The following is a 25,981-nucleotide window of genomic DNA, read 5'->3' as shown; positions in this document are numbered from 1 at the left end:
TTTCATGGAAAGGGGTTGCCAAGCTTCCAAAAATTACGAATCTCCAGAAATCTCAGCAAATACTTTTTCACCCAAACTGGATGATACTTTCAGGTAATGATCAGTACACTAAGGCGACTTGGTTTCCCACATTTCGTTCTTCTATGTTGAAGCGTTCGTTTCCAGTAACAGTTTGAATTTTTAGGTTTCACTCTGTTTACTCCTATATTGATAGATGTATTTGGAACTCTAAATCCAACACGGTTTGTGCTAGCTTCTTGAAACTTGACACAATGAATTAGTTTCAGGTTCTATCTCTATGTTTTGTTTCCTCTTGATGTAGCCCTAAGCAGTGACTGGTGAGAAACACTTTCATGGAAAGGGGTTGCCAAGCTTCCAAAAATTACGAATCTCCAGAAATATCAGCAAATACTTTTTCACCCAAACTGGATGATACTTTCAGGTAATGATCAGTACACTAAGGCGACTTGGTTTCCCAAATTTCGTTCTTCTATGTTGAAGCGTTCGTTTCCAGTAACAGTTTGAATTTTTAGGTTTCACTCTGTTTACTCCTATATTGATAGATGTATTTGGAACTCTAAATCCAACACGGTTTGTGCTAGCTTCTTGAAACTTGACAAAATAAATTAGTTTCACGTTCTATCTCTATGTTTTGTTTCCTCTTGATGTAGCCCTAAGCAGTGACTGGCGAGAAACACTTTCATGGAAAGGGGTTGCCAAGCTTCCAAAAATTACGAATCTCCAGAAATCTCAGCAAATATTTTTTCACCCAAACTGGATGATACTTTCAGGTAATGATCAGTACACTAAGGCGACTTGGTTTCCCACATTTCGTTCTTCTATGTTGAAGCGTTCGTTTCCAGTAACAGTTTGAATTTTTAGGTTTCACTCTGTTTACTCCTATATTGATAGATGTATTTGGAACTCTACATCCAACACAGTTTGTGCTAGCTTCTTGAAACTTGACACAGTACAGTAGTTTCACGTTCTATCTCTATGTTTTGTTTCCTCTTGATGTAGCCCTAAGCAGTGACTGGCGAGAAACACTTTCATGGACAGGGGTTGCCAAGCTTCCAAAAATTACGAATTTCCAGAAATCTCAGCAAATACTTTTTCACCCAAACTGGATGATACTTTCAGGTAATGATCAGTACACTAAGCCCACTTGCTTCACCAAATTTCGTTCTTCTACGTTGAAGCGTTCGTTTCCAGTAACAGTTTGAATTTTTAGGTTTCACTCTGTTTACTCCTATATTGATAGATGTATTTGGAACTCTAAATCCAACACGGTTTGTGCTAACTTCTTGAAACTTGACACAATGAATTAGTTTCACGTTCTATCTCTATGTTTTGTTTCCTCTTGATGTAGCCCTAAGCAGTGACTGGCGAGAAACACTTTCATGGAAAGGGGTTGCCAAGCTTCCAAAAATTACGAATCTCCAGAAATCTCAGCAAATACTTTTTCACCCAAACTGGATGATACTTTCAGGTAATGATCAGTACACTAAGGCGACTTGGTTTCCCAAATTTCGTTCTTCTATGTTGAAGCGTTCGTTTCCAGTAACAGTTTGAATTTTTAGGTTTCACTCTGTTTACACCTATATTGATAGATGTATTTGGAACTCTAAATCCAACACAGTTTGTGCTAGCTTCTTGAAACTTGACACAGTACAGTAGTTTCACGTTCTATCTCTATGTTTTGTTTCCTCTTGATGTAGCCCTAAGCAGTGACTGGCGAGAAACACTTTCATGGACAGGGGTTGCCAAGCTTCCAAAAATTACGAATCTCCAGAAATCTCAGCAAATACTTTTTCACCCAAACTGGATGATACTTTCAGGTAATGATCTGTACACTAAGCCCACTTGCTTCACCAAATTTCGTTCTTCTACGTTGAAGCGTTCGTTTCCAGTAACAGTTTGAATTTTTAGGTTTCACTCTGTTTACTCCTATATTGATAGATGTATTTGGAACTCTAAATCCAACACGGTTTGTGCTAACTTCTTGAAACTTGACACAATGAATTAGTTTCACGTTCTATCTCTATGTTTTGTTTCCTCTTGATGTAGCCCTAAGCAGTGACTGGCGAGAAACACTTTCATGGAAAGGGGTTGGCAAGCTTCCAAAAATTACGAATCTCCAGAAATCTCAGCAAATATTTTTTTCACCCAAACTGGATGATACTTTCAGGTAATGATCAGTACACTAAGGCGACTTGGTTCCCCAAATTTAGTTCTTCTATGTTGAAGCATTCGTTTCCAGTAACAGTTTGAATTTTTAGGTTTCACTCTGTTTTCTCCTATATTGATAGATGTATTTGGAACTCTAATTCCAACACGGTTTCTGCTAGCTTCTTGAAACTTGACACAATAAAGTAGTTTTACGTTCTATCTCTATGTTTTGTTTCCTCTTGATGTAGCCCTAAGCAGTACTGGCCAGAAACACTTTCATGGAAAGGGGTTGCCAAGCTTCCAAAAATTACGAATCTCCAGAAATCTCAGCAAATATTTTTTCACCCAAACTGGATGATACTTTCAGGTAATGATCAGTACACTAAGGCGACTTGGTTTCCCACATTTCGTTCTTCTATGTTGAAGCGTTCGTTTCCAGTAACAGTTTGAATTTTTAGGTTTCACTCTGTTTACTCCTATATTGATAGATGTATTTGGAACTCTACATCCAACACAGTTTGTGCTAGCTTCTTGAAACTTGACACAGTACAGTAGTTTCACGTTCTATCTTTATGTTTTGTTTCCTCTTGATGTAGCCCTAAGCAGTGACTGGCGAGAAACACTTTCATGGACAGGGGTTGCCAAGCTTCCAAAAATTACGAATTTCCAGAAATCTCAGCAAATACTTTTTCACCCAAACTGGATGATACTTTCAGGTAATGATCAGTACACTAAGCCCACTTGCTTCACCAAATTTCGTTCCTCTAGGTTGAAGCGTTCGTTTCCAGTAACAGTTTGAATTTTTCGGTTTCACGCTGTTTACTCCTATATTGATAGATGTATTTGGAACTCTAAATCCAACACGGTTTGTGCTAACTTCTTGAAACTTGACACAATGAATTAGTTTCACGTTCTATCTCTATGTTTTGTTTCCTCTTGATGTAGCCCTAAGCAGTGACTGGCGAGAAACACTTTCATGGAAAGGGGTTGGCAAGCTTCCAAAAATTACGAATCTCCAGAAATCTCAGCAAATATTTTTTCACCCAAACTGGATGATCCTTTCAGGTAATGATCAGTACACTAAGGCGACTTGGTTCCCCAAATTTAGTTCTTCTATGTTGAAGCATTCGTTTCCAGTAACATTTTTAATTTTTAGGTTTCACTCTGTTTTCTCCTATATTGATAGATGTATTTGGAACTCTAAATCCAACCAGGTTTGTGCTAGCTTCTTGAAACTTGACACAATAAAGTAGTTTCACGTTCTATCTCTATGTTTTGTTTCCTCTTGTTGTAGCCCTAAGCAGTGACTGGCGAGAAACACTTTCATGGAAAGGGGTTGCCAAGCTTCCAAAAATTACGAATCTCCAGAAATCTCAGCAAATACTTTTTCACCCAAACTGGATGATACTTTCAGGTAATGATCAGTACACTAAGGCGACTTGGTTTCCCACATTTCGTTCTTCTATGTTGAAGCGTTCGTTTCCAGTAACAGTTTGAATTTTTAGGTTTCACTCTGTTTACTCCTATATTGATAGATGTATTTGGAACTCTAAATCCAACACGGTTTGTGCTAGCTTCTTGAAACTTGACACAATGAATTAGTTTCAGGTTCTATCTCTATGTTTTGTTTCCTCTTGATGTAGCCCTAAGCAGTGACTGGTGAGAAACACTTTCATGGAAAGGGGTTGCCAAGCTTCCAAAAATTACGAATCTCCAGAAATCTCAGCAAATACTTTTTCACCCAAACTGGATGATACTTTCAGGTAATGATCAGTACACTAAGGCGACTTGGTTTCCCAAATTTCGTTCTTCTATGTTGAAGCGTTCGTTTCCAGTAACAGTTTGAATTTTTAGGTTTCACTCTGTTTACACCTATATTGATAGATGTATTTGGAACTCTAAATCCAACACAGTTTGTGCTAGCTTCTTGAAACTTGACACAGTACAGTAGTTTCACGTTCTATCTCTATGTTTTGTTTCCTCTTGATGTAGCCCTAAGCAGTGACTGGCGAGAAACACTTTCATGGACAGGGGTTGCCAAGCTTACAAAAATTACGAATCTCCAGAAATCTCAGCAAATACTTTTTCACCCAAACTGGATGATACTTTCAGGTAATGATCTGTACACTAAGCCCACTTGCTTCACCAAATTTCGTTCTTCTACGTTGAAGCGTTCGTTTCCAGTAACAGTTTGAATTTTTAGGTTTCACTCTGTTTACTCCTATATTGATAGATGTATTTGGAACTCTAAATCCAACACGGTTTGTGCTAACTTCTTGAAACTTGACACAATGAATTAGTTTCACGTTCTATCTCTATGTTTTGTTTCCTCTTGATGTAGCCCTAAGCAGTGACTGGCGAGAAACACTTTCATGGAAAGGGGTTGCCAAGCTTCCAAAAATTACGAATCTCCAGAAATCTCAGCAAATATTTTTTTCACCCAAACTGGATGATACTTTCAGGTAATGATCAGTACACTAAGGCGACTTGGTTCCCCAAATTTAGTTCTTCTATGTTGAAGCATTCGTTTCCAGTAACAGTTTGAATTTTTAGGTTTCACTCTGTTTTCTCCTATATTGATAGATGTATTTGGAACTCTAATTCCAACACGGTTTCTGCTAGCTTCTTGAAACTTGACACAATAAAGTAGTTTTACATTCTATCTCTATGTTTTGTTTCCTCTTGCTGTAGCCCTAAGCAGTGACTGGCGAGAAACACTTTCATGGAAAGGGGTTGCCAAGCTTCCAAAAATTACAAATCTCCAGAAATCTCAGCAAATATTTTTTCACCCAAACTGGATGATACTTTCAGGTAATGATCAGTACACTAATTCGACTTGGTTTCCCACATTTCGATCTTCTATGTTGAAGCGTTCGTTTCCAGTAACAGTTTGAATTTTTAGGTTTCACTCTGTTTACTCCTATATTGATAGATGTATTTGGAACTCTAAATCCAACACGGTTTGTGCTAGCTTCTTGAAACTTGACACAGTACAGTAGTTTCACGTTCTATCTCTATGTTTTGTTTCCTCTTGTTGTAGCCCTAAGCAGTGACTGGCGAGAAACACTTTCATGGAAAGGGGTTGCCAAGCTTCCAAAAATTACGAATCTCCAGAAATCTCAGCAAATACTTTTTCACCCAAACTGGATGATACTTTCAGGTAATGATCAGTACACTAAGGCGACTTGGTTTCCCACATTTCGTTCTTCTATGTTGAAGCGTTCGTTTCCAGTAACAGTTTGAATTTTTAGGTTTCACTCTGTTTACTCCTATATTGATAGATGTATTTGGAACTCTAAATCCAACACGGTTTGTGCTAGCTTCTTGAAACTTGACACAATGAATTAGTTTCAGGTTCTATCTCTATGTTTTGTTTCCTCTTGATGTAGCCCTAAGCAGTGACTGGTGAGAAACACTTTCATGGAAAGGGGTTGCCAAGCTTCCAAAAATTACGAATCTCCAGAAATCTCAGCAAATACTTTTTCACCCAAACTGGATGATACTTTCAGGTAATGATCAGTACACTAAGGCGACATGGTTTCCCAAATTTCGTTCTTCTATGTTGAAGCGTTCGTTTCCAGTAACAGTTTGAATTTTTAGGTTTCACTCTGTTTACTCCTATATTGATAGATGTATTTGGAACTCTAAATCCAACACGGTTTGTGCTAGCTTCTTGAAACTTGACAAAATAAATTAGTTTCACGTTCTATCTCTATGTTTTGTTTCCTCTTGATGTAGCCCTAAGCAGTGACTGGCGAGAAACACTTTCATGGAAAGGGGTTGCCAAGCTTCCAAAAATTACGAATCTCCAGAAATCTCAGCAAATATTTTTTCACCCAAACTGGATGATACTTTCAGGTAATGATCAGTACACTAAGGCGACTTGGTTTCCCACATTTCGTTCTTCTATGTTGAAGCGTTCGTTTCCAGTAACAGTTTGAATTTTTAGGTTTCACTCTGTTTACTCCTATATTGATAGATGTATTTGGAACTCTAAATCCAACACGGTTTGTGCTAGCTTCTTGAAACTTGACACAGTACAGTAGTTTCACGTTCTATCTCTATGTTTTGTTTCCTCTTGATGTAGCCCTAAGCAGTGACTGGCGAGAAACACTTTCATGGAAAGGGGTTGCCAAGCTTCCAAAAATTACGAATCTCCAGAAATCTCAGCAAATACTTTTTCACCCAAACTGGATGATACTTTCAGGTAATGATCAGTACACTAAGGCGACTTGGTTTCCCAAATTTCGTTCTTCTATGTTGAAGCGTTCGTTTCCAGTAACAGTTTGAATTTTTAGGTTTCACTCTGTTTACTCCTATATTGATAGATGTATTTGGAACTCTAAATCCAACACGGTTTGTGCTAGCTTCTTGAAACTTGACAAAATAAATTAGTTTCACGTTCTATCTCTATGTTTTGTTTCCTCTTGATGTAGCCCTAAGCAGTGACTGGCGAGAAACACTTTCATGGAAAGGGGTTGCCAAGCTTCCAAAAATTACGAATCTCCAGAAATCTCAGCAAATATTTTTTCACCCAAACTGGATGATACTTTCAGGTAATGATCAGTACACTAAGGCGACTTGGTTTCCCACATTTCGTTCTTCTACGTTGAAGCGTTCGTTTCCAGTAACAGTTTGAATTTTTAGGTTTCACTCTGTTTACTCCTATATTGATAGATGTATTTGGAACTCTAAATCCAACACGGTTTGTGCTAGCTTCTTGAAACTTGACAAAATAAATTAGTTTCACGTTCTATCTCTATGTTTTGTTTCCTCTTGATGTAGCCCTAAGCAGTGACTGGCGAGAAACACTTTCATGGAAAGGGGTTGCCAAGCTTCCAAAAATTACGAATCTCCAGAAATCTCAGCAAATACTTTTTCACCCAAACTGGATGATACTTTCAGGTAATGATCAGTACACTAAGCCCACTTGCTTCACCAAATTTCGTTCTTCTACGTTGAAGCGTTCGTTTCCAGTAAGAGTTTGAATTTTTAGGTTTCACTCTGTTTACTCCTATATTGATAGATGTATTTGGAACTCTAAATCCAACACGGTTTGTGCTAGCTTCTTGAAACTTGACACAGTACAGTAGTTTCACGTTCTATCTCTATGTTTTGTTTCCCCTTGATGTAGCCCTAAGCAGTGACTGGCGAGAAACACTTTCATGGAAAGGGGTTGCCAAGCTTCCAAAAATTACGAATCTCCAGAAATCTCAGCCAATATTTTTTCACCCCAACTGGATGATACTTTCAGGTAATGATCAGTACACTAAGGCGACTTGGTTTCCCACATTTCGTTCTTCTATGTTGAAGCGTTCGTTTCCAGTAAGAGTTTGAATTTTTAGGTTTCACTCTGTTTACTCCTATATTGATAGATGTATTTGGAACTCTAAATCCAACACGGTTTGTGCTAGCTTCTTGAAACTTGACACAATGAATTAGTTTCAGCTTCTATCTCTATGTTTTGTTTCCTCTTGATGTAGCCCTAAGCAGTGACTGGAGAGAAACACTTTCATGGAAAGGGGTTGCCAAGCTTCCAAAAATTACGAATCTCCCGAAATCTCAGCAAATACTTTTTCACCCAAACTGGATGATACTTACAGGTAATGATCAGTACACTAAGGCGACTTGGTTTCCCAAATTTCGTTCTTCTATGTTGAAGCGTTCGTTTCCAGTAACAGTTTGAATTTGTAGGTTTCACTCTGTTTTCTCCTATATTGATAGATGTATTTGGAACTCAAAATCCAACACGGTTTGTGCTAGCTTCTTGAAACTTGACACAATAAAGTAGTTTCACGTTCTATCTCTATGTTTTGTTTCCTCTTGATGTAGCCCTAAGCAGTGACTGGCGAGAAACACTTTCATGGAAAGGGGTTGCCAAGCTTCCAAAAATTACGTATCTCCAGAAATCTCAGCAAATACTTTTTCACCCAAACTGGATGATACTTTCAGGTAATGATCAGTACACTAAGGCGACTTGGTTTCCCACATTTCGTTCTTCTATGTTGAAGCGTTCGTTTCCAGTAACAGTTTGAATTTTTAGGTTTCACTCTGTTTACTCCTATATTGATAGATGTATTTGGAACTCTAAATCCAACACGGTTTGTGCTAGCTTCTTGAAACTTGACACAATGAATTAGTTTCACGTTCTATCTCTGTTTTGTTTCCTCTTGATGTAGCCCTACGCAGTGACTGGCGAGAAACACTTTCATGGAAAGGGGTTGCCAAGCTTCCAAAAATTACGAATCTCCAGAAATCTCAGCAAATACTTTTTCACCCAAACTGGATGATACTTTCAGGTAATGATCAGTACACTAAGGCGACTTGGTTTCCCAAATTTCGTTCTTCTATGTTGAAGCGTTCGTTTCCAGTAACAGTTTGAATTTTTAGGTTTCACTCTGTTTACACCTATATTGATAGATGTATTTGGAACTCTAAATCCAACACAGTTTGTGCTAGCTTCTTGAAACTTGACACAGTACAGTAGTTTCACGTTCTATCTCTATGTTTTGTTTCCTCTTGATGTAGCCCTAAGCAGTGACTGGCGAGAAACACTTTCATTGACAGGGGTTGCCAAGCTTCCAAAAATTACGAATCTCCAGAAATCTCAGCAAATACTTTTTCACCCAAACTGGATGATACTTTCAGGTAATGATCAGTACACTAAGCCCACTTGCTTCACCAAATTTCGTTCTTCTACGTTGAAGCGTTCGTTTCCAGTAACAGTTTGAATTTTTAGGTTTCACTCTGTTTACTCCTATATTGATAGATGTATTTGGAACTCTAAATCCAACACGGTTTGTGCTAACTTCTTGAAACTTGACACAATGAATTAGTTTCACGTTCTATCTCTATGTTTTGTTTCCTCTTGATGTAGCCCTAAGCAGTGACTGGCGAGAAACACTTTCATGGAAAGGGGTTGGCAAGCTTCCAAAAATTACGAATCTCCAGAAATCTCAGCAAATATTTTTTCACCCAAACTGGATGATACTTTCAGGTAATGATCAGTACACTAAGGCGACTTGGTTCCCCAAATTTAGTTCTTCTATGTTGAAGCATTCGTTTCCAGTAACAGTTTGAATTTTTAGGTTTCACTCTGTTTTCTCCTATATTGATAGATGTATTTGGAACTCTAATTCCAACACGGTTTCTGCTAGCTTCTTGAAACTTGACACAATAAAGTAGTTTTACATTCTATCACTATGTTTTGTTTCCTCTTGATGTAGCCCTAAGCAGTGACTGGCGAGAAACACTTTCATGGAAAGGGGTTGCCAAGCTTCCAAAAATTACGAATCTCCAGAAATCTCAGCAAATATTTTTTCACCCAAACTGGATGATACTTTCAGGTAATGATCAGTACACTAATTCGACTTGGTTTCCCACATTTCGTTCTTCTATGTTGAAGCGTTCGTTTCCAGTAACAGTTTGAATTTTTAGGTTTCACTCTGTTTACTCCTATATTGATAGATGTATTTGGAACTCTAAATCCAACACGGTTTGTGCTAGCTTCTTGAAACTTGACAAAATAAATTAGTTTCACGTTCTATCTCTATGTTTTGTTTCCTCTTGATGTAGCCCTAAGCAGTGACTGGCGAGAAACACTTTCATGGAAAGGGGTTGCCAAGCTTCCAAAAATTACGAATCTCCAGAAATCTCAGCAAATACTTTTTCACCCAAACTGGATGATACTTTCAGGTAATGATCAGTACACTAAGCCCACTTGCTTCACCAAATTTCGTTCTTCTACGTTGAAGTGTTCGTTTCCAGTAAGAGTTTGAATTTTTAGGTTTCACTCTGTTTACTCCTATATTGATAGAAGTATTTGGAACTCTAAATCCAACACGGTTTGTGCTAGCTTCTTGAAACTTGACACAGTACAGTAGTTTCACGTTCTATCTCTATGTTTTGTTTCCCCTTGATGTAGCCCTAAGCAGTGACTGGCGAGAAACACTTTCATGGAAAGGGGTTGCCAAGCTTCCAAAAATTACGAATCTCCAGAAATCTCAGCCAATATTTTTTCACCCCAACTGGATGATACTTTCAGGTAATGATCAGTACACTAAGGCGACTTGGTTTCCCACATTTCGTTCTTCTATGTTGAAGCGTTCGTTTCCAGTAAGAGTTTGAATTTTTAGGTTTCACTCTGTTTACTCCTATATTGATAGATGTATTTGGAACTCTAAATCCAACACGGTTTGTGCTAGCTTCTTGAAACTTGACACAATGAATTAGTTTCAGCTTCTATCTCTATGTTTTGTTTCCTCTTGATGTAGCCCTAAGCAGTGACTGGAGAGAAACACTTTCATGGAAAGGGGTTGCCAAGCTTCCAAAAATTACGATCTCCAGAAATCTCAGGAAACACTTTTTCACCCAAACTGGATGATACTTACAGGTAATGATCAGTACACTAAGGCGACTTGGTTTCCCAAATTTCGTTCTTCTATGTTGAAGCGTTCGTTTCCAGTAACAGTTTGAATTTGTAGGTTTCACTCTGTTTTCTCCTATATTGATAGATGTATTTGGAACTCAAAATCCAACACGGTTTGTGCTAGCTTCTTGAAACTTGACACAATAAAGTAGTTTCACGTTCTATCTCTATGTTTTGTTTCCTCTTGATGTAGCCCTAAGCAGTGACTGGCGAGAAACACTTTCATGGAAAGGGGTTGCCAAGCTTCCAAAAATTACGTATCTCCAGAAATCTCAGCAAATACTTTTTCACCCAAACTGGATGATACTTTCAGGTAATGATCAGTACACTAAGGCGACTTGGTTTCCCACATTTCGTTCTTCTATGTTGAAGCGTTCGTTTCCAGTAACAGTTTGAATTTTTAGGTTTCACTCTGTTTACTCCTATATTGATAGATGTATTTGGAACTCTAAATCCAACACGGTTTGTGCTAGCTTCTTGAAACTTGACACAGTACAGTAGTTTCACGTTCTATCTCTATGTTTTGTTTCCTCTTGTTGTAGCCCTAAGCAGTGACTGGCGAGAAACACTTTCATGGAAAGGGGTTGCCAAGCTTCCAAAAATTATGAATCTCCAGAAATCTCAGCAAATACTTTTTCACCCAAACTGGATGATACTTTCAGGTAATGATCAGTACACTAAGGCAACTTGGTTTCCCACATTTCGTTCTTCTATGTTGAAGCGTTCGTTTCCAGTAACAGTTTGAATTTTTAGGTTTCACTCTGTTTACTCCTATATTGATAGATGTATTTGGAACTCTAAATCCAACACGGTTTGTGCTAGCTTCTTGAAACTTGACACAATGAATTAGTTTCAGGTTCTATCTCTATGTTTTGTTTCCTCTTGATGTAGCCCTAAGCAGTGACTGGTGAGAAACACTTTCATGGAAAGGGGTTGCCAAGCTTCCAAAAATTACGAATCTCCAGAAATCTCAGCAAATACTTTTTCACCCAAACTGGATGATACTTTCAGGTAATGATCAGTACACTAAGGCGACTTGGTTTCCCAAATTTCGTTCTTCTATGTTGAAGCGTTCGTTTCCAGTAACAGTTTGAATTTTTAGGTTTCACTCTGTTTTCTCCTATATTGATAGATGTATTTGGAACTCTAAATCCAACACGGTTTGTGCTAGCTTCTTGAAACTTGACAAAATAAATTAGTTTCACGTTCTATCTCTATGTTTTGTTTCCTCTTGATGTAGCCCTAAGCAGTGACTGGTGAGAAACACTTTCATGGAAAGGGGTTGCCAAGCTTCCAAAAATTACGAATCTCCAGAAATCTCAGCAAATATTTTTTCACCCAAACTGGATGATACTTTCAGGTAATGATCAGTACACTAAGGCGACTTGGTTTCCCACATTTCGTTCTTCTATGTTGAAGCGTTCGTTTCCAGTAACAGTTTGAATTTTTAGGTTTCACTCTGTTTACTCCTATATTGATAGATGTATTTGGAACTCTAAATCCAACACGGTTTGTGCTAGCTTCTTGAAACTTGACAAAATAAATTAGTTTCACGTTCTATCTCTATGTTTTCTTTCCTCTTGATGTAGCCCTAAGCAGTGACTGGCGAGAAACACTTTCATGGAAAGGGGTTGCCAAGCTTCCAAAAATTACGAATCTCCAGAAATCTCAGCAAATACTTTTTCACCCAAACTGGATGATACTTTCAGGTAATGATCAGTACACTAAGCCCACTTGCTTCACCAAATTTCGTTCTTCTACGTTGAAGCGTTCGTTTCCAGTAAGAGTTTGAATTTTTAGGTTTCACTCTGTTTACTCCTATATTGATAGATGTATTTGGAACTCTAAATCCAACACGGTTTGTGCTAGCTTCTTGAAACTTGACACAGTACAGTAGTTTCACGTTCTATCTCTATGTTTTGTTTCCCCTTGATGTAGCCCTAAGCAGTGACTGGCGAGAAACACTTTCATGGAAAGGGGTTGCCAAGCTTCCAAAAATTACGAATCTCCAGAAATCTCAGCAAATACTTTTTCACCCAAACTGGATGATACTTTCAGGTAATGATCAGTACACTAAGGCGACTTGGTTTCCCACATTTCGTTCTTCTATGTTGAAGCGTTCGTTTCCAGTAACAGTTTGAATTTTTAGGTTTCACTCTGTTTACTCCTATATTGATAGATGTATTTGGAACTCTAAATCCAACACGGTTTGTGCTAGCTTCTTGAAACTTGACACAATGAATTAGTTTCACGTTCTATCTCTATGTTTTGTTTCATCTTGATGTAGCCCTAAGCAGTGACTGGCGAGAAACACTTTCATGGAAAGGTGTTGCCAAGCTTCCAAAAATTACGAATCTCCAGAAATCTCAGCAAATATTTTTTCAACCAAACTGGATGATACTTTCAGGTAATGATCAGTACACTAAGGCGACTTGGTTCCCCAAATTTAGTTCTTCTATGTTGAAGCATTCGTTTCCAGTAACAGTTTGAATTTTTAGGTTCCACAGTGTTTTCTCCTATATTGATAGATGTATTTGGAACTCTAATTCCAACACGGTTTCTGCTAGCTTCTTGAAACTTGACACAATAAAGTAGTTTTACGTTCTATCTCTATGTTTTGTTTCCTCTTGATGTAGCCCTAAGCAGTGACTGGCGAGAAACACTTTCATGGAAAGGGGTTGCCAAGCTTCCAAAAATTACGAATCTCCAGAAATCTCAGCAAATACTTTTTCACCCAAACTGGATGATACTTTCAGGTAATGATCAGTACACTAAGGCACCTTGGTTTCCCAAATTTCGTTCTTCTATGTTGAAGCGTTCGTTTCCAGTAACAGTTTGAATTTTTAGGTTTCACTCTGTTTACTCCTATATTGATAGATGTATTTGGAACTCTAAATCCAACACGGTTTGTGCTAGCTTCTTGAAACTTGACACAATGAATTAGTTTCACGTTCTATCTCTATGTTTTGTTTCCTCTTGATGTAGCCCTAAGCAGTGACTGGCGAGAAACACTTTCATGGAAAGGGGTTGCCAAGCTTCCAAAAATTACGAATCTCCAGAAATCTCAGCAAATATTTTTTTACCCAAACTGGATGATACTTTCAGGTAATGATCAGTACACTAAGGAGACTTGGTTCCCAAAATTTCGTTCTTCTATGTTGAAGCATTCATTTCCAGTAACAGTTTGAATTTTTAGGTTTCACTCTGTTTTCTCCTATATTAATAGATGTATTTGGAACTCTAAATCCAACACGGTTTGTGCTAGCTTCTTGAAACTTGACACAATAAAGTAGTTTCACGTTCTATCTCTATGTTTTGTTTCCTCTTGCTGTAGCCTTAAGCAGTGACTGGCGAGAAACACTTTCATGGAAAGGGGTTGCCAAGCTTCCAAAAATTACGAATCTCCAGAAATCTCAGCAAATATTTTTTCACCCAAACTGGATGATACTTTCAGGTAATGATGAGTACACTAAGGCGACTTGGTTCCCCAAATTTAGTTCTTCTATGTTGAAGCATTCGTTTCCAGTAACAGTTTGAATTTTTAGGTTTCACTCTGTTTTCTCCTATATTGATAGATGTATTTGGAACTCTAAATCCAACACGGTTTGTGCTAGCTTATTGAAACCTGACACAATAAAATAGTTTCACGTTCTATCTCTATGTTTTGTTTCCTCTTGATGTAGCCCTAAGCAGTGACTGGCGAGAAACACTTTCATGGAAAGGGGTTGCCAAGCTTCCAAAAATTACGAATCTCCAGAAATCTCACCAAATACTTTTTCACCCAAACTGGATGATACTTTCAGGTAATGATCAGTACACTAAGCCCACTTGCTTCACCAAATTTCGTTCTTCTACGATGAAGCGTTCGTTTCCAGTAACAGTTTGAATTTTTAGGTTTCACTCTGTTTACTCCTATATTGATAGATGTATTTGGAACTCTAAATCCAACACGGTTTGTGCTAGCTTCTTGAAACTTGACACAATGAATTAGTTTCACGTTCTATCTCTATGTTTTGTTTCCTCTTGATGTAGCCCTAAGCAGTGACTGGCGAGAAACACTTTCATGGAAAGGGGTTGCCAAGCTTCCAAAAATTACGAATCTCCAGAAATCTCAGCAAATACTTTTTCACCCAAACTGGATGATACTTTCAGGTAATGATCAGTACACTAAGGCGACTTGGTTCCCAAAATTTCGTTCTTCTATGTTGAAGCATTCATTTCCAGTAACAGTTTGAATTTTTAGGTTTCACTCTGTTTTCTCCTATATTAATAGATGTATTTGGAACTCTAAATCCAACAGGGTTTGTGCTAGCTTCTTGAAACTTGACACAATAAAGTAGTTTCACGTTCTATCTCTATGTTTTGTTTCCTCTTGCTGTAGCCCTAAGCAGTGACTGGCGAGAAACACTTTCATGGAAAGGGGTTGCCAAGCTTCCAAAAATTACGAATCTCCAGAAATCTCAGCAAATATTTTTTCACCCAAACTGGATGATACTTTCAGGTAATGATGAGTACACTAAGGCGACTTGGTTCCCCAAATTTAGTTCTTCTATGTTGAAGCATTCGTTTCCAGTAACAGTTTGAATTTTTAGGTTTCACTCTGTTTTCTCCTATATTGATAGATGTATTTGGAACTCTAAATCCAACACGGTTTGTGCTAGCTTCTTGAAACTTGACACAATAAAATAGTTTCACGTTCTATCTCTATGTTTTGTTTCCTCTTGATGTAGCCCTAAGCAGTGACTGGCGAGAAACACTTTCATGGAAAGGGGTTGCCAAGCTTCCAAAAGTTACGAATCTCCAGAAATCTCAGCAAATACTTTTTCACCCAAACTGGATGATACTTTCAGGTAATGATCAGTACACTAAGGCGACTTGGTTTCCCACATTTCGTTCTTCTATGTTGAAGCGTTCGTTTCCAGTAACAGTTTGAATTTTTAGGTTTCACTCTGTTTACTCCTATATTGATAGATGTATTTGGAACTCTAAATCCAACACGGTTTGTGCTAGCTTCTTGAAACTTGACACAATGAATTAGTTTCACGTTCTATCTCTATGCTTTGTTTCCTCTTGATGTAGCCCTAAGCAGTGACTGGCGAGAAACACTTTCATGGAAAGGGGTTGCCAAGCTTCCAAAAATTACGAATCTCCAGAAATCTCAGCAAATACTTTTTCACCCAAACTGGATGATACTTTCAGGTAATGATCAGTACACTAAGGCGACTTGGTTTCCCACATTTCGTTCTTCTATGTTGAAGCGTTCGTTTCCAGTAACAGTTTGAATTTTTAGGTTTCACTCTGTTTACTCCTATATTGATAGATGTATTTGGAAATCTAAATCCAACACGGTTTGTGCTAGCTTCTTGAAACTTGACAAAATAAATTAGTTTCACGTTCTATCTCTATGTTTTGTTTCCTCTTGATGTAGCCCTAAGCAGTGACTGGCGAGAAACACTTTCATGGAAAGGGGTTGCCAAGCTTCCAAAAATTACGAATCTCCAGAAATCTCAGCAAATACTTTTTCACCCAAACTGGATGATACTTTCAGGTAATGATCAGTACACTAAGCCCACTTGCTGTACCAAATTTCGTTCTTCTACGTTAAAGCGTTCGTTTCCAGTAACAGTTTGAATTTTTAGGTTTCACTCTGTTTACTCCTATATTGATAGATGTATTTGGAACTCTAAATCCAACATGGTTTGTGCTAGCTTCTTGAAACTTGACACAATGAATTAGTTTCACGTTCTATTTCTATGTTTTGTTTCATCTTGATGTAGCCCTAAGCAGTGACTGGCGAGAAACACTTTCATGGAAAGGGGTTGCCAAGCTTCCAAAAATTACGAATCTCCAGAAATCTCAGCAAATATTTATTCACCCAAACTGGATGATACTTTCAGGTAATGATCAGTACACTAAGGCGACTTGGTTCCCCAAATTTAGTTCTTCTATGTTGAAGCATTTGTTTCCAGTAACAGTTTGAATTTTTAGGTTTCACTCTGTTTTCTCCTATATTCATAGATGTATTTGGAACTCTAATTCCAACACGGTTTCTGCTAACTTCTTGAAACTTGACACAATAAAGTAGTTTTACGTTCTATCTCTATGTTTTGTTTCCTCTTGATGTAGCCCTAAGCAGTGACTGGCGAGAAACACTTTCATGGAAAGGGGTTGCCAAGCTTCCAAAAATTACGAATCTCCAGAAATCTCAGCAAATACTTTTTCACCCAAACTGGATGATACTTTCAGGTAATGATCAGTACACTAAGCCCACTTGCTTCACCAAATTTCGTTCTTCTACGTTGAAGCATTCGTTTACAGTAACAGTTTGAATTTTTAGGTTCCACTCTGTTTTCTCCTATATTGATAGATGTATTTGGAACTCTAATTCCAACACGGTTTCTGCTAGCTTCTTGAAACTTGACACAATAAAGTAGTTTTACGTTCTATCTCTATGTTTTGTTTCCTCTTGATGTAGCCCTAAGCAGTGACTGGCGAGAAACACTTTCATGGAAAGGGGTTGCCAAGCTTCCAAAAATTACGAATCTCCAGAAATCTCAGCAAATACTTTTTCACCCAAACTGGATGATACTTTCAGGTAATGATCAGTACACTAAGGCACCTTGGTTTCCCAAATTTCGTTCTTCTATGTTGAAGCGTTCGTTTCCAGTAACAGTTTGAATTTTTAGGTTTCACTCTGTTTACTCCTATATTGATAGATGTATTTGGAACTCTAAATCCAACACGGTTTGTGCTAGCTTCTTGAAACTTGACACAATGAATTAGTTTCATGTTCTATCTCTATGTTTTGTTTCCTCTTGATGTAGCCCTAAGCAGTGACTGGCGAGAAACACTTTCATGGAAAGGGGTTGCCAAGCTTCCAAAAATTACGAATCTCCAGAAATCTCAGCAAATATTTTTTCACCCAAACTGGATGATACTTTCAGGTAATGATCAGTACACTAAGGCGACTTGGTTCCCCAAATTTCCTTCTTCTATGTTGAAGCATTCGTTTCCAATAACAGTTTGAATTTTTAGGTTTCACTCTGTTTTCTCCTATATTGATAGATGTATTTGGAACTCTAATTCCAACACGGTTTCTGCTACCTTCTTGAAACTTTACACAATAAAGTAGTTTTACGTTCTATCTCTATGTATTGTTTCCTCTTGATGTAGCCCTAAGCAGTGACTGGCGAGAAACACTTTCATGGAAAGGGGTTGCCAAGCTTCCAAAAATTACGAATCTCCAGAAATCTCAGCAAATACTTTTTCACCCAAACTGGATGATACTTTCAGGTAATGATCAGTACACTAAGGCGACTTGGTTCCCAAAATTTCGTTCTTCTATGTTGAAGCATTCGTTTCCAGTAACAGTTTGAATTTTTAGGTTTCACTCTGTTTTCTCCTATATTGATAGATGTATTTGGAACTCTAAATCCAACACGGTTTGTGCTAGCTTCTTGAAACTTGACACAATGAATTAGTTTCACGTTCTATCTCTATGTTTTGTATCCTCTTGATGTAGCCCTAAGCAGTGACTGGCGAGAAACACTTTCATGGAAAGGGGTTGCCAAGCTTCCAAAAATTACGAATCTCCAGAAATCTCAGCAAATACTTTTTCACCCAAACTGGATGATACTTTCAGGTAATGATCAGTACACTAAGGCGACTTGGTTTCCCACATTTCGTTCTTCTATGTTGAAGCATTCATTTCCAGTAACAGTTTGAATTTTTAGGTTTCACTCTGTTTACTCCTATATTGATAGATGTATTTGGAACTCTAAATCCAACACGGTTTGTGCTAGCTTCTTGAAACTTGACACAATGAATTAGTTTCACGTTCTATCTCTATGCTTTGTTTCCTCTTGATGTAGCCCTAAGCAGTGACTGGCGAGAAACACTTTCATGGAAAGGGGTTGCCAAGCTTCCAAAAATTACGAATCTCCAGAAATCTCACCAAATACTTTTTCACCCAAACTGGATGATACTTTCAGGTAATGATCAGTACACTAAGCCCACTTGCTTCACCAAATTTCGTTCTTCTATGTTGAAGCATTCGTTTCCAGTAACAGTTTGAATTTTTAGGTTTCACTCTGTTTTCTCCTATATTGATAGATGTATTTGGAACTCTAAATCCAACACGGTTTGTGCTAGCTTCTTGAAACTTGACACAATGAATTAGTTTCACGTTCTATCTCTATGTTTTGTATCCTCTTGATGTAGCCCTAAGCAGTGACTGGCGAGAAACACTTTCATGGATAGGGGTTGCCAAGCTTCCAAAAATTACGAATCTCCAGAAATCTCAGCAAATACTTTTTCACCCAAACTGGATGATACTTTCAGGTAATGATCAGTACACTAAGGCGACTTGGTTTCCCACATTTCGTTCTTCTATGTTGAAGCGTTCGTTTCCAGTAACAGTTTGAATTTTTAGGTTTCACTCTGTTTACTCCTATATTGATAGATGTATTTGGAACTCTAAATCCAACACGGTTTGTGCTAGCTTCTTGAAACTTGACACAATGAATTAGTTTCACGTTCTATGTCTATGCTTTGTTTCCTCTTGATGTAGCCCTAAGCAGTGACTGGCGAGAAACACTTTCATGGAAAGGGGTTGCCAAGCTTCCAAAAATTACGAATCTCCAGAAATCTCACCAAATACTTTTTCACCCAAACTGGATGATACTTTCAGGTAATGATCAGTACACTAAGCCCACTTGCTTCACCAAATTTCGTTCTTCTACGATGAAGCGTTCGTTTCCAGTAACAGTTTGAATTTTTAGGTTTCACTCTGTTTACTCCTATATTGATAGATGTATTTGGAACTCTAAATCCAACACGGTTTGTGCTAGCTTCTTGAAACTTGACACAATGAATTAGTTTCACGTTCTATCTCTATGTTTTGTTTCATCTTGATGTAGCCCTAAGCAGTGACTGGCGAGAAACACTTTCATGGAAAGGGGTTGCCAAGCTTCCAAAAATTACGAATCTCCAGAAATCTCAGCAAATATTTTTTCAACCAAACTGGATGATACTTTCAGGTAATGATCAGTACACTAAGGCGACTTGGTTCCCCAAATTTAGTTCTTCAATGTTGAAGCATTCGTTTCCCATAACAGTTTGAATTTTTAGGTTCCACTCTGTTTTCTCCTATATTGATAGATGTATTTGGAACTCTAATTCCAACACGGTTTCTGCTAGCTTCTTGAAACTTGACACAATAAAGTAGTTTTACGTTCTATCTCTATGTTTTGTTTCCTCTTGATGTAGCCCTAAGCAGTGACTGGCGAGAAACACTTTCATGGAAAGGGGTTGCCAAGCTTCCAAAAATTACGAATCTCCAGAAATCTCAGCAAATATTTTTTCACCCAAACTGGATGATACTTTCAGGTAATGATGAGTACACTAAGGCGACTTGGTTCCCCAAATTTAGTTCTTCTATGTTGAAGCATTCGTTTCCAGTAACAGTTTGAATTTTTAGGTTTCACTCTGTTTACTCCTATATTGATAGATGTATTTGGAAATCTAAATCCAACACGGTTTGTGCTAGCTTCTTGAAACTTGACAAAATAAATTAGTTTCACGTTCTATCTCTATGTTTTGTTTCCTCTTGATGTAGCCCTAAGCAGTGACTGGCGAGAAACACTTTCATGGAAAGGGGTTGCCAAGCTTCCAAAAATTACGAATCTCCAGAAATCTCAGCAAATACTTTTTCACCCAAACTGGATGATACTTTCAGGTAATGATCAGTGCACTAAGCTCACTTGCTGTACCAAATTTCGTTCTTCTACGTTAAAGCGTTCGTTTCCAGTAACAGTTTGAATTTTTAGGTTTCACTCTGTTTACTCCTATATTGATAGATGTATTTGGAACTCTAAATCCAACATGGTTTGTGCTAGCTTCTTGAAACTTGACACAATGAATTAGTTTCACGTTCTATCTCTATGTTTTGTTTCATCTTGATGTAGCCCTAAGCAGTGACTGGCGAGAAACACTTTCATGGAAAGGGGTTGCCAAGCTTCCAAAAATTACGAATCTCCAGAAATCTCAGCAAATATTTATTCACCCAAACTGGATGATACTTTCAGGTAATGATCAGTACACTAAGGCGACTTGGTTCCCCAAATTTAGTTCTTCTATGTTGAAGCATTTGTTTCCAGTAACAGTTTGAATTTTTAGGTTTCACTCTGTTTTCTCCTATATTGATAGATGTATTTGGAACTCTAATTCCAACACGGTTTCTGCTAACTTCTTGAAACTTGACACAATAAAGTAGTTTTACGTTCTATCTCTATGTTTTGTTTCCTCTTGATGTAGCCCTAAGCAGTGACTGGCGAGAAACACTTTCATGGAAAGGGGTTGCCAAGCTTCCAAAAATTACGAATCTCCAGAAATCTCAGCAAATACTTTTTCACCCAAACTGGATGATACTTTCAGGTAATGATCAGTACACTAAGCCCACTTGCTTCACCAAATTTCGTTCTTCTACGTTGAAGCGTTCGTTTCCAGTAACAGTTTGAATTTTTAGGTTTCACTCTGTTTACTCCTATATTGATAGATGTATTTGGAACTCTAAATCCAACACGGTTTGTGCTAGCTTCTTGAAACTTGACACAATAAAGTAGTTTCACGTTCTATCTCTATGTTTTGTTTCCTCTTGATGTAGCCCTAAGCAGTGACGGGCGAGAAACACTTTCATGGAAAGTGGTTGCCAAGCTTCCAAAAATTACGAATCTCCAGAAATCTCAGCAAATATTTTTTCAACCAAACTGGATGATACTTTCAGGTAATGATCAGTACACTAAGGCAACTTGGTTCCCCAAATTTAGTTCTTCTATGTTGAAGCATTCGTTTCCAGTAACAGTTTGAATTTTTAGGTTTCACTGTGTTTACTCCTATATTGATAGATGTATTTGGAACTCTAATTCCAACACGGTTTCTGCTAGATTCTTGAAACTTTACACAATAAAGTAGTTTTACGTTCTATCTCTATGTATTGTTTCCTCTTGATGTAGCCCTAAGCAGTGACTGGCGAGAAACACTTTCATGGAAAGGGGTTGCCAAGCTTCCAAAAATTACGAATCTCCAGAAATCTCAGCAAATATTTTTTCACCCAAACTGGATGATACTTTCAGGTAATGATCAGTACACTAAGGCGACTTGGTTCCCAAAATTTCGTTCTTCTATGTTGAAGCATTCGTTTCCAGTAACAGTTTGAATTTTTAGGTTTCACTCTGTTTTCTCCTATATTAATAGATGTATTTGGAACTCTAAATCCAACACGGTTTGTGCTAGCTTCTTGAAACTTGACACAATAAAGTAGTTTCACGTTCTATCTCTATGTTTTGTTTCCTCTTGCTGTAGCCCTAAGCAGTGACTGGCGAGAAACACTTTCATGGAAAGGGGTTGCCAAGCTTCCAAAAATTACGAATCTCCAGAAATCTCAGCAAATATTTTTTCACCCAAAATGGATGATACTTTCAGGTAATGATCAGTACACTAAGGCGACTTGGTTCCTCAAATTTAGTTCTTCTATGTTGAAGCATTCGTTTCCAGTAACAGTTTGAATTTTTAGGTTTCACTCTGTTTTCTCCTATATTGATAGATGTATTTGGAACTCTAAATCCAACACGGTTTGTGCTAGCTTCTTGAAACTTGACACAATAAAATAGTTTCACGTTCTATCTCTATGTTTTGTTTCCTCTTGATGTAGCCCTAAGCAGTGACTGGCGAGAAACACTTTCATGGAAAGGGGTTGCCAAGCTTCCAAAAATTACGAATCTCCAGAAATCTCAGCAAATATTTTTTCACCCAAACTGGATGATACTTTCAGGTAATGATCAGTACACTAAGGCGACTTGGTTCCCCAAATTTAGTTCTTCTACATTGAAGCATTCGTTTCCAGTAACAGTTTGAATTTTTAGGTTTCACTCTGTTTTATCCTATATTGATAGATGTATTTGGAACTCGAAATCCAACACGGTTTGTGCTAGCTTCTTGAAACTTGACACAATAAAGTAGTTTCACGTTCTATTTCTATGTTTTGTTTCCTCTTGATGTAGCCCTAAGCAGTGACTGGCGAGAAACACTTTCATGGAAAGGGGTTGCCAAGCTTCCAAAAATTACGAATCTCCAGAAATCTCAGCAAATATTTTTTCACCCAAACTGGATGATACTTTCAGGTAATGATCAGTACACTAAGGCGACTTGGTTCCCCAAATTTAGTTCTTCTATGTTGAAGCATTCATTTCCAGTAACAGTTTGAATTTTTAGGTTTCACTCTGTTTTCTCCTATATTGATAGATGTATTTGGAACTCTAATTCCAACACGGTTTCTGCTAGCTTCTTGAAACTTTACACAATAAAGTAGTTTTACGTTCTATCTCTATGTATTGTTTCCTCTTGATGTAGCCCTAAGCAGTGACTGGCGAGAAACACTTTCATGGAAAGGCGTTGCCAAGCTTCCAAAAATTACGAATCTCCAGAAATCTCAGCAAATATTTTTTCACCCAAACTGGATGATACTTTCAGGTAATGATCAGTACACTAAGGCGACTTGGTTCCCCAAATTTAGTTCTTCTATGTTGAAGCATTCGTTTCCAGTAACAGTTTGAATTTTTAGGTTTCACTCTGTTTTCTCCTGTATTGATAGATGTATTTGGAACTCTAATTCCAACACGGTTTCTGCTAGCTTCTTGAAACTTGACACAATAAAGTAGTTTTACGTTCTATCTCTATGTTTTGTTTCCTCTTGATGTAGCCCTAAGCAGTGACTGGCGAGAAACACTTTCATGGAAAGGGGTTGCCAAGCTTCCAAAAATTACGAATCTCCAGAAATCTCAGCAAATATTTTTTCACCCAAAATGGATGATACTTTCAGGTAATGATCAGTACACGAAGCCCACTTGCTTCACCAAATTTCTTTCTTCTACGTTGAAACGTTCGTTTCCAGTAACAGTTTGAATTTTTAGGTTTCACTCTGTTTACTCCTATATTGATAGATGTATTTGGAACTCTAAATCCAACACGGTTTGTGCTAGCTTCTTGAAACTTGACACAATGAATTAGTTTCACGTTCTATCTCTATGTTTTGTTTCCTCTTGATGTAGCCCTAAGCAGTGACTGGCGAGAAACACTTTCATGGAAAGGGGTTGCCAAGCTTCCAAAAATTACGAATCTCCAGAAATCTCAGCAAATACTTTTTCACCCAAACTGGATGATACTTTCAGGTAATGATCAGTACACTAAGGCGACTTGGTTCCCAAAATTTCGTTCTTCTATGTTGAAGCATTCGTTTCCAGTAACAGTTTGAATTTTTAGGTTTCACTCTGTTTTCTCCTATATTAATAGATGTATTTGGAACTCTAAATCCAACACGGTTTGTGCTAGCTTCTTGAAACTTGACACAATAAAATAGTTTCACGTTCTATCTCTATATTTTGTTTCCTCTTGCTGTAGCCCTAAGCAGTGACTGGCGAGAAACACTCTCATGGAAAGGGGTTGCCAAGCTTCCAAAAATTACGAATCTCCAGAAATCTCAGCAAATATTTTTTCACCCAAAATGGATGATACTTTCAGGTAATGATCAGTACACTAAGGCGACTTGGTTCCTCAAATTTAGTTCTTCTATGTTGAAGCATTCGTTTCCAGTAACAGTTTGAATTTTAAGGTTTCACTCTGTTTTCTCCTATATTGATAGATGTATTTGGAACTCTAAATCCAACACGGTTTGTGCTAGCTTCTTGAAACTTGACACAATAAAATAGTTTCACGTTCTATCTCTATGTTTTGTTTCCTCTTGATGTAGCCCTAAGCAGTGACTGGCGAGAAACACTTTCATGGAAAGGGGTTGCCAAGCTTCCAAAAATTACGAATCTCCAGAAATCTCAGCAAATACTTTTTCACCCAAACTGGATGATACTTTCAGGTAATGATCAGTACACTAAGGCGACTTGGTTCCCCAAATTTAGTTCTTCTACATTGAAGCATTCGTTTCCAGTAACAGTTTGAATTTTTAGGTTTCACTCTGTTTTCTCCTATATTGATAGATGTATTTGGAACTCGAAATCCAACACGGTTTGTGCTAGCTTCTTGAAACTTGACACAATAAAGTAGTTTCACGTTCTATTTCTATGTTTTGTTTCCTCTTGATGTAGCCCTAAGCAGTGACTGGCGAGAAACACTTTCATGGAAAGGGGTTGCCAAGCTTCCAAAAATTACGAATCTCCAGAAATCTCAGCAAATATTTTTTCACCCAAACTGGATGATACTTTCAGGTAATGATCAGTACACTAAGGCGACTTGGTTCCCCAAATTTAGTTCTTCTATGTTGAAGCATTCGTTTCCAGTAACAGTTTGAATTTTTAGGTTTCACTCTGTCTTCTCCTATATTGATAGATGTATTTGGAACTCTAATTCCAACACGGTTTCTGCTAGCTTCTTGAAACTTTACACAATAAAGTAGTTTTACGTTCTATCTCTATGTATTGTTTCCTCTTGATGTAGCCCTAAGCAGTGACTGGCGAGAAACACTTTCATGGAAAGGCGTTGCCAAGCTTCCAAAAATTACGAATCTCCAGAAATCTCAGCAAATATTTTTTCACCCAAACTGGATGATACTTTCAGGTAATGATCAGTACACTAAGGCGACTTGGTTCCCCAAATTTAGTTCTTCTATGTTGAAGCATTCGTTTCCAGTAACAGTTTGAATTTTTAGGTTTCACTCTGTTTTCTCCTGTATTGATAGATGTATTTGGAACTCTAATTCCAACACGGTTTCTGCTAGCTTCTTGAAACTTGACACAATAAAGTAGTTTTACGTTCTATCTCTATGTTTTGTTTCCTCTTGATGTAGCCCTAAGCAGTGACTGGCGAGAAACACTTTCATGGAAAGGGGTTGCCAAGCTTCCAAAAATTACGAATCTCCAGAAATCTCAGCAAATATTTTTTCACCCAAACTGGATGATACTTTCAGGTAATGATCAGTACACGAAGCCCACTTGCTTCACCAAATTTCTTTCTTCTACGTTGAAACGTTCGTTTCCAGTAACAGTTTGAATTTTTAGGTTTCACTCTGTTTACTCCTATATTGATAGATGTATTTGGAACTCTAAATCCAACACGGTTTGTGCTAGCTTCTTGAAACTTGACACAATGAATTAGTTTCACGTTCTATCTCTATGTTTTGTTTCATCTTGATGTAGCCCTAAGCAGTGACTGGCGAGAAACACTTTCATGGAAAGGGGTTGCCAAGCTTCCAAAAATTACGAATCTCCAGAAATCTCAGCAAATATTTTTTCACCCAAACTGGATGATACTTTCAGGTAATGATCAGTACACTAAGGCGACTTGGTTCCCCAAATTTAGTTCTTCTATGTTGAAGCATTC

The sequence above is a fragment of the Spermophilus citellus genome, assembly GCF_964194105.1.
Source record: "Spermophilus citellus genome assembly, chromosome: 8".
Taxonomy (NCBI): Eukaryota; Metazoa; Chordata; class Mammalia; order Rodentia; family Sciuridae; genus Spermophilus; species Spermophilus citellus.
The sequence above is the reverse complement of the archived record's forward strand: the minus strand, read 5'-3'. Positions refer to the sequence as shown.